This window comes from Esox lucius, chromosome 15 (assembly GCF_011004845.1).
Source record: "Esox lucius isolate fEsoLuc1 chromosome 15, fEsoLuc1.pri, whole genome shotgun sequence".
Lineage (NCBI taxonomy): Eukaryota > Metazoa > Chordata > Actinopteri > Esociformes > Esocidae > Esox > Esox lucius.
This window is the reverse complement of record NC_047583.1, coordinates 30,708,029-30,718,667: the sequence shown is the minus strand read 5'-3', so window position 1 is coordinate 30,718,667 and position 10,639 is coordinate 30,708,029. Positions and strand designations below refer to the sequence as shown.

The following is a 10,639-nucleotide window of genomic DNA, read 5'->3' as shown; positions in this document are numbered from 1 at the left end:
AGTGAAGCTTAGATAATGTAATAAAAATGTACTATTTGCTACAAAATGTATAACTTCTGGTCCTTCATTGTTTTTAATGCGATACATTTAATGTTATTCCATAATATATATGCAGAATATTTTATAAATATAATTTTGTTATGCTTAGAAACATGCTCAATGTAACGATAAAATTTTTTGTGAGTTACTGATAGTGATACTAAGATAATACATTTACAATTTACAATGTGTCAGTATGATTCTTCACAATTTCAGATGCTTTCAAAGTACTGTAAATATGTTAAATATCTAGACTATATAGACATATTGGGATACTAACATATTTCTAGCATTATAATAGTACATGGTTTGTAACTGTGATTTTTCCTTTCTGTTTGACAAATAATAGATGGACCCTAAAACATTTTATGTAGCAAGGCCACACACTTTTTTGGGCCTTATACCAGAAAACCCTCAAGACACTGATCTGAGAGATGATGATGAACAAATAGAGGATCCTGATTATCAGCCCATGCAAACAGAAGTTACTGGGACACTTACTGCCTACAATCAGCATATGGGAGGCATTGATCTTTCTGACATGCTGGTACACATGTACATGACCCCAGCCAAGTCAAGGCGATGGTACTTTCCCCTGTTCGAATACATCCTTGACTTGTGCATCTTAAATTCCTGGCTGGTCTACAAGAATGACTGTGGCCTACTGCACGAGAAACCAATGCCTCTCAAAAGGTTCCACCTGGCAGTCGCCCACATTTTAGGGCAAGTCAACAAGCCAGCATCCTAAGTTGGCCGATCATCCTCCTCCTTTCCACCACAGATGTCATCTCAGAAGAAACGCTACACTCCAAGACCCTCACAACCACAACCAGATGTGCATTATAATAACTGTGGACATTTGCCACTTCACTGTGACAAGCACAGGCGGTGCAACCTCAGTCCAAAGGGTGTGTCGAGATGGAAGTGTCAGAAATGCATTTGTTTTCCTATGTTTGAATGCAAACCAGCAATGCTTTGTGGCATACCACCAGAAATAAAGTGGATCTTATGTCCAAAAAACATTTGTGCTGCTGCAACACCACACAGATGTCTAATTTATTTCTGCCAAAATGTTAGCACTTTATTTGATGTTTTCAAAAGATTTTTGGTTTGTTTTTGCCCCCCAAAAAAGTTTTCATTGCTTTTTTGTTAGTGAGGACATTAAAGGGATACCATGCCTATCCTTCAATCAGCATTCACAATTCAAACCACTTGGTTGAAAGATAAAATAGAACATATTGTTATAAGAAACAAAACTATTCAGGTTGCTTCTTAACACAATAAATATATTGTTTAGGGATAAATACACCAATATGATACACAGTAATCAATATAGGCTATTTGCTTGAACAAATTAGTCAAATAACAAAATATTAAAACATTAAAATGCAAATAAAAACAGAATGCAATAATGTGCAAATCATTCATCCCTAAATTACATTGAAAATAGTACAAAGGCAACATATCAAATGTGAAAACTGAGAAATGTTATTGTTTTTGGAAAAACATACCCATTTTGAATTTGATGCCAGAACACATTTCAAAAAAGTTGTGAGAGGGGCATGTATACCACTGTTTTGCATTACCTCTTCTTTTAGCAATACTCTGTAAGCATTTGGGAACTGAGGAGACCAATTGCTGTAGTTTTGAAAGTGAAATGTTTTCACATTCTTGTTTGATACAGGATTCCAGCTGCTCAACTGTTTGGGGTCTCCTCTGTCGTATTTTTCGTTTCAGAAGGCACCAAATGTTCTCAATGGGTGACAGGTCTGGACTGCAGGAAGGCCAGTTTAGCACCTGAACTCTTACAACAGAGCCATGTTGAATGTGGTTTGGCATTGTCTTGCTGAAATAAGCAAGGCTTTCCGTGAAATAGACATTTTCTGGATGGCAGCATATGTTGCTCCAAATCCTGTATACATTGTTTAGCATTAATTGTGCCTTCACAGATGTGCAAGTTATCCATGCCATGTGCACTAATGCACGGCCCATACCATCATGGATGCTACCTTTTGAACTGTGCGCTGATGGCAAGCCAGGAGGTCCCTCTCCTCTTCAGCCCAGAGGACGCCTTATTTATGATTCCCAAGAAAACTTCAAACAATAACATTTCTCAGTTTCAACATTTGATATGTTGTCTTTGTACTATGTTCTATTGAATATAGGGTTTAAATGATTAGCACTTCAGTGCATTCTGTTTTTATTTCCATTTTACGCAGCATCCCAATTTATTTGGAAACTGGGTTGTATACTCAAGATGCATTATTACTATTATAAACCCACTACCAATGTAATTAGAGCAGTAAAAAGTGATGTAATGTCATACCCATGGTATACAATCTCATATACCAAGGCTATGACCATCTAAACATAACATCTGGTACTGTATATAGACTTTTCAGTTAGCATGTAAACACATGTCTAGTTGTTATTAACAGCTGACATAAGAGCTTGCAGAGTTCCTGGATATAGATGTTCGTTGTGGCAAACTTTAATGGTTATAAAGGCATTATGTATTACACAAATTACTATACAATTACATGCAACAAAGATTGAATCTGCCATTGCTACATAATTTTTTGGACTTTCAAATGAATATGCACTGAAACTGTCACTGACAAATGTCTCCAAAGCTTTGTTCAACTCTACTACTTCTAAGTCATGTAGGTTATTGCCAGCTGGGTTCTTGCTCAACTATCTATACTTACTCAAATCACTTGCACAGCTGATCTCTGAGGCGCAACTTAAGGTTATACTTTAGCGTTATGTGCAGCCCAACCTGTTAAAATATATAATGCCCTTTGACTTACATTAACATCTGAGTAATGTAGTAATATTTTAATTATAGGACATGGATGATTAGCAGACTATGGATGCTTAATCTATTTGACAGTAATTCTGTACAATTGAAATTAGGCATGTCAATATTTATCAAGGTAAATTGACTGTAGCATTTATGAATGAAAGACAAATGATGGTGTAAGGTGCTCTAAGTATTATGCTAATTTAAAATTTTGGTAAATCATTAAATACAACTGTTTGATATAGTACTTTTTTTATCAACTTCAACTTTGGAAATGAAATATCGGTCCATATTTGAAATGTAGTGACCAAATCATCATAATGTTAATCTCAGTGTTTTGTATAAAATAAACTGAGTGTTGAAAAGTTATCTGGAATGTGACATTGTATATTAAATTGGCACAAACTTTTGAATAAAAATAGATACTGCATATATTCAACTTTATATTATTCTACTTCCACTTCTACACCTTCATGAAGAGTGTGAATCAGAACTTACTAAATATAAGTTTTTCTTAAATGTGTGAAACGAAATGTTATTTTCATTGGCTGCCATCTGGAGCTGGTCTGCTAGGCTGCTAAGTGAAGAACATAAGATTAAGAGGGAGTACAGTGTAAGAGTTAGCCTAACTTGAACATTTACTTTTGTGATTTAGTTCCACATTGACTGCTCTTAGACAATTGATTCCCTTGAGACCTGCCTCTAACAGCCTGCCACAGCAAAGAAGATTAATTATCCAACTCTCATTATCCTTGGCGTCTGCGTCATCAAGAATTCAACTGAGTTTCCCATTCCACATTTCTCCTATGACACTGAGCTTTAGAAGGAGAAGCGGAATGCAGCCTGGAAAGACAATCAGCAAAGACTTACTGTCAGATCATATGAAATCAGACATACTGGAAATAATTTGTTAAAGAATTCCACAAATACAAAGCCTTCCCAAGTGAGCCAGCCTTCTGCAAAGTTTCTGAACAGCTGATAATTGTTCACCACTGTCTCACAGAGCAACAGCTAAAGACTACATCAGACAATGTCCAGACTGTAGTCTCATGGACATAGATGTCCTCAACTTGCTGTTAATTCACTAAAGGACAAAGCTAAAGAGGATACCTGAAACAGTCTGAGACCAGGCCAGGAATACAGTCTGCAACAATTTAGTCACTTTTTGCTACCCATGTACCTGAACCAGCAGCATCAGTATGACCTGCATATTTCCAGGAGGCTAAAATTACAATTAGGTGACACAGTAATGGCAACACCCTCATAAGTTTCGTAATTAGTCCATGTAATCCTAGCTGTTTAGCTGGAGAGTACAGCTATATTGAGCAAACCACTCTAATTTCTTCCTGCCAAAATATCAATATTATAAGAAACACACACATAGTATAGAGTATTGCATTTTTGGTATTTTGTCCAAATTATCTTATTTTTATTATACAGTTCCATGTGAAAAACATTTTTGTGAAGAGGTACAGCCTTGATTTTATAAGATTTTATTCTAAAACAGCATGGAGTTCTCGGTTTTGCACAGGAAACCATTCAGACATTCAATCATAGCAGGTTAATTAAGGTGCTTCCAGCCCTCCGTAGCACATCATTTTTGGAAGCTCATGTCACATCTGCTCATGAGAATGCATACACACTTTTGTGTGTGAACACAAATTGTTGGTTGTCACCCAAACCTGACCATTTCGACTTTACCACAGGCTATCTTCTTAATACTGTGCACAACATTTTTAAAGGGATCTTAATTGTACAGCTTGCAAGCGGCTTGTGAGTGCTGATATCAAATAGGTCACATTAGAAAAACAAAGCCTCTCGAAAAACATATAAAGCCTGTTCTCTGTAACTGGGTTGATATGACAAATCCGCCACACATGGTGCAATGTGGAGCTTGTTGCAATAGCTCCTGTTTCTGATTGGACAACTGATCTCCAAAGGTGAACCAGCAAAGCAAATATTCTAGGAAAGGGATATTGTGAAGTTTTTTTTTATTGCAATAAGTGATCCTCTGAAGTGTCCCGTTTAGCTGAGGATTATTTTTGAAGGAAATTACTAACAAGAATACTATTACACCTTCAACATGGTCTCCACTGAAAAAAATGAAGATATTGTTTAAATAGACACAAGGCAAGCCTAGTTCAGCCATCCCACAACAGAAAGTGTTGCCATCTCGAGATTCTAACCCGGGTCGCCCACATGAAAGTCTGTGTCGTTAACCACTACACCACAGAGCTGTACTTTTGCTGGGTGTCAGTATAATAGGCCATTCTTGAATGAAACTGATACAGTTAAACTGACTAATGTTTCTTACTAAGTTTACCTCTACCACAAATAGCGGCTATGTATTGCATTTGCCACTGGCCGTTTTAACAGCGTATTAGCCAGTAATAAGCTTTACCGGTATCTACTAAATTACTGGAATAGTCAAAAGAATTGAGCAATTGCTAGTCAATTGCGAGTCTGCCAAAGCTATTTCATTTCATGGCATAGGAACGTATTTCTTTCTTTCATGGCAAAACAACATACATTTTTCATTCGTGAATGACATTTATACAATAACTATCAATAAAGGCGACAATAACTAACTTTTTTATCAAGTGAAAATAGAGAATCTTGGAATCAAACCAGAAATAATTAATAAATGTCATTGCTTTCAATAGATTTGAATGTAGGTCCTCCATATGAGAGACACTGTCGTAAACCACTACGCCACTGCATTACAAGTTTCAACAGTTGCTAGAATCAATTGAGGATTGTGTTAAATAGGCTTACTAGTATCTACTAACGTTCTAGGAATAATCATAAGAATTGAGCAATTGCTAATGAGACTGAAGATTAACGATACCATGCCAGAAATGGTCGCAATAGAACCGTATACAGTTTCAGTTAAGGCTTAAGATATCGTAACTACGTTGTTAAGCCAGCAAATGTGTTTGTTAATCCTGACCCAAAACGCACAGATGCATACTTAAAAAATCCACCAGAAACAGTCACAATATAACCGTTTACGCGGTCCGGAAAAAAGGGAAGAACATACAGTTATGTCTGGAAGTAATTGGAGACTGACACAAGTTGTTATTTTGGCTGTTTACCAAAATACATTCAAGATACAGTTAAATAAATAATATGGGCTTAAAGCACAGTCTCTCAGCTTTATTTTGAGGGTAGTCACATCCAAATTGGAAGAAGGGATTAGGAATTACAGCTCTTTAATATGCAGCCCCCACTTTTCAAGGGACCAAAAGTAATTGAACAATTGACTCAAAAACTGTTTCATGGACAGGTGTGGGTTATTCCTTCATAATTTATTCATTAACTAAGCAGGTAAAAGGTCTGGAGTTGATTCTAGGTGTAGCTTTCACATCTGGAATCTGTTGCTGTGAACCCACGACATGCAGTCACAATAAGCTCTCAATGTAAGTGAAACAGGCCATCCTTAGGTTGCAAAAAATCCATCATACAGATAGCAGGAATATTAGGAGTGGCTAAATCAACAGTTTGGTACAGTCTGAGAAAAAAAAGAATGCACCGGTGAGCTCTGCAACACAAAAAGGCCTGGACGTTCACGGAAGACAACAGTAGAGGATGATCATAGAATCCTTTTGTTAGATTCTGTCCAAGTTTGATCCATGAACAAAATAAATGCAACTGGAAGTCAGGGGAAAGCCATCTTTATTCAGCATGAGTCTATGATGTTGACCTTCCATTTTTCTCTCATTTTCTCTCTCTCCCATAATTACAGAGGCTGCAAAGTATTTTCCGCCAGGATACATAGGGGGTGGCCAGTGGTCATAACCAACCATTATACATTCCAATACCCTCCAATAAGAAAGGTTTATCCTACAACAGACCCTTGTATGGTATGTTCCAACCTATGGTCAATGACCTATCCATATAGCCTATGTCAGTCACATGGGCAACTCCTAGCAGGAGGTATGGACAGGATGTATGGACAGGATGTGTGGGGCCCATCAGTAACAGGCAACACATCCTATCTATGGTCCTTTGTTCAGAGTTAGTCAGCACATCTGTGTTGTGTTAAGTTTCTCATGCCCATTTCCTATCAATTTCCATGGCCAAGAGACACCCCTTCACAAAAACTCCTTCACAACATCCAGCCAAGGAGGTAGGCATATCATTATCCAAGTCTACCATAAAGAGAAAACACAAGGTGCAAATCATTAATGAGCCTCAAGAATAGAAAGGCCAGATTTTGCCAAAAAACATTAAAAAAGCTAGCCCATTTCTGGAACATTGTGGATCATTCTTTGGACAGAGGAAACTAAAATCAACCTGTACCAGAATGATGGAAAGAAAAAAATATGGAGAAGACATGGAATGGCTCCTGATCTGAAGTATACCACATCATCTGTAAAACATGGGGGAGGCAGTGTGATGGCATGAGCATGCATGGCTTCCAATGGCACTGTGTCACTAGTGTTTTTCAATGATGTGACAGAAGACAGAAGCAGCTTGATGAATTCTGAAGTGTGTTGATATATATAGTCTGCTCAGATTGAGCTAAATTCAGCTAAGTTGAATGGATGCGGCTTCACTTTACAGATGGACAAAGACCCAAAACATACTGTGAAAGCAACCCAGGAGAATTTTAAGGAATTTTAAAGATATTATTTTAAAGATATAAAAATATTCTGCAATGGACCAAGTCAATCACCTGATCTCAACTCGATTGAGCATGCATTTAATTTTCTGAAGACAAAACCTAAGGCAGAAAAACCCACGAACAACAACTGAAGAAAGCTGCAGTAAAGCAAAGCATCACAAAGGAGGACACCCAGTGTTTGATGTCCATGTGTTCCAGATTTCAAGCAGTCATTGTCCATGTGTTCCAGATTTCAAGCAGTCATTGCCTGCAAAGGATTAGAAATAAACATTTCATTGATGATTGTTTTAATATGCCCAATTACATTTGAGCCCCTGAAATAGGGGGAATGTGTATGAAAATGATTGCAATTCCTAAACAATTCATACAATATTTTTGTTCAAACCATTCAATTAAAGCTGAAGGTCTGCACTTCAATTGCATTTCAATTGTTTCATTTCAAATGCGTTGTGGTGGCATACTGAGAAAAAATTGTGTCACTGTCCAAATATTTCCGGACCTAACTGTACATTCTCTTAAATGAATCAATAAGAAAATGTTGTGGTTGCTTTCCGTTAAAACTCACCTACAGCTAGAGAGTTTCATCTTGAAAGTTCTGCATCAAATACAGTCCTGTGAAGCAGTAAGTGGTGAGTGAATATATTGTCGGAAATGTAATTGTAACCCATGTAGTACAAAAAGAGTAACATTCTGTGACATTGTGATTTTGTTAGTTTCTAGTTCCCCTAGACAGCACATTCAGTACCTGCAGTCATTGCACAGAGTTCAAGTTGAAAGGGAGTAGATGAGACCTGCACTACCACAAGTGAACCATAACATATTTGGGGTTAATTTCAAAACCAAACTTACGGAAGTACTTTTATTTCTTGTAACAACTGTTAAATATTGTTGTATATACTTTTGTTTGTGGTTGTTAAATCTCTGTTAAGACTTTCTTTTATTATGGTTGTTGCTAGTTGCTGTACTTACATCAAAAATATGTGTTTTTATGAATTTTTGAGTTGACATTGAATGCATTTTGAGGAAAATTACTATAAGAAAACAAAACAAACATGTGACAAACTTACCAACCAGTGGAGTCCTGTATGAACAACTGCTTTTGTTATGAACTAATCCCTATCACTACAATTGAACACAGATGGAAGCCAATTAGCTTAATTTGTGATGGTGGTTAGTTTTACCTCAGCAAGTTGGCAGTTACAATGCTACGTTGGGGTGTTCACCTAGACACATTGGGTATTTAACTTTTTTGACTGTAATTAATTTTCAGATTTTCAGTTGTTTTTTTCACATGGAAATTGTGGGTTACTCTTTGTAAATAAAGCTGGATAAAGTCTGATTTTGTGTTTTTATTTCAGGCTGTAAGGCAACAAAAGGAGAACATTTTAAAAGTGAGAGGTGATTTTCTATACCCACTGTATACACAGTCAATTGCAAATTCTATCCTCAACAGCTTTGACCATACTGTAGAACCATGAACCACAGCAGGCACCAGGAACCATACTAGACTGGCCTTGTGACTTCACAGTAAGTTGACCAAGTATTTAGTAGTGAACTTTTGTAATCCATTGCTGCCGCACATGCTATTGAGTTGGTGCCATGGAACTTGGATTCCTTTATGTTAAAGCTCAGACTTAGAGTCCAGCTTACAGATTAAAAAATCATGCATATCTGATGGGATTATTCTAATTGTGAATTTTACTGCTGCATGCAAATTGTCTTTTTATATAGTTACATTTTTGTGATCTCTGAATATCAAGAGAAAGCAAATGAGCGCCTTTCTACTGATGGATGTAACATGGGGAAGCATTTCTGCTTCCCCATGCAACCATTAAATTGGGTAGTAGACCAACCAGAAAGTAACACTTTTATTGAGATATTATTGAGACATTTGACACATTTCTATTTTCAGATTTTGGAAATAAATGCTGGTTACAGTTGTTTTTTTCTATTTTAAGAGCTGTGCCCAATTATTCCTCCTAGTGCTGACAATTCAGTTTTATTCAACTCTAGTCAATTCCCAGTAAAACAGAACCTGTTACATAATGCAAATTGTTTTGTGCACTTATTCTTGTTTTTCCCCTAGGACGTTGATGGAGAAGACACCCGAAAGGCCATCTGCGACACTGTCATGGGGATTTACATCATAAGAAGTGAAAGTACAGACACCAGGTCAGACCCAGAGGATGTTGGTAGTGATTGATGGCATGGAATTGCTTCACGACTTGGGCAATGTTGTTTTGCTTGTACCAAGATTCTCTGTGTCTGGGCAACCCAAAAGACCATAAGTACACTTTCGAAGTACATCAGGTCTTCATGGAGTTGGATGGTTACATGCTGTCTGATAAAGTGCAAGCACTGAAAACCAAACACTACTGAGACACTTTGTTTGCGGAGTCCTTAACTTTTTCTAAGAACTGACATTTTCAGTTATTCATTATCAGCCCATAGAGTAATGCCTTAACCTTGTTTTTGAGAACACAACAATAACCTAAAAGACAGGTAGTAAAAACATTAAATAAACATGGAAATGTGCACTTCACTTGGTCCTTTCAAAGCATTTGTTTGATGCTTTATCTGGTTCAAGAACATTTTGGAGATTTTTAGGCCCACACCTGTCCACCTTGGCTAGGTACTCTTGGATTTGAAATATATCATGGAGGCTGTTGTTGTAGCAGCTGGGTCTACAGTATGTGTGTGTATTTGTTTGTGTATAAGAGAACAAGTGAAATGCTTCAATGTTTAAAATGTGCCGTATACAAGCAACTTGGCCTTTTCTATCCCAACAACAATATATTTCTCACTTAATCAATATTCAGTTGGGTAAGATTTTAAAATATTCACATCTCAACCTTACAGTTCATATGTATGCTGGTCCTGCTTGCTTCTATATCTGCTCAGGTGTCCGTCAAGCATAGTCTTTCCTGTTCTAGGAAAATCCCTTTAAGCTGCAGATAGGGCCACTGGTGGCCCACATATTCGCTTCCCACTAATTCCCTGTCATTGTGTTTGTCTTTAAATTTAAAAGGAGTATGTACTATTACATAATACATGTATACAAACTGTTTTAAAGTTACTGGTCAGTGTTTGCAGATATCTATGAAATATAGTATACAGTGGGGAGAACAAGTATTTGATACACTGACGATTTTGCAGATTTTCCTACTTAC

General features: G+C 37.0%; 2 long non-coding RNA genes across 2 annotated transcripts; one reads left to right on the top strand and one right to left on the bottom strand.

The window, feature by feature from the left end:
• Nucleotides 1-7,683: 7,683 nt before the first annotated feature.
• Nucleotides 7,684-8,250, bottom strand: LOC114840932. Its single transcript, XR_004576860.1, has 3 exons — nt 8,215-8,250; nt 8,035-8,081; nt 7,684-7,716 (listed from the first exon to the last, which is right to left on the bottom strand). It is a non-coding gene; the product is annotated as an uncharacterized LOC114840932 (long non-coding RNA).
• Nucleotides 8,251-8,638: 388 nt separating this feature from the next.
• LOC109616673 lies at nt 8,639-9,945 on the top strand. The gene is made up of 3 exons (XR_002197911.2): nt 8,639-8,705; nt 8,828-8,996; nt 9,556-9,945. It is a non-coding gene; the product is annotated as an uncharacterized LOC109616673 (long non-coding RNA).
• The last annotated feature ends 694 nt before the right edge of the window (nt 9,946-10,639 follow it).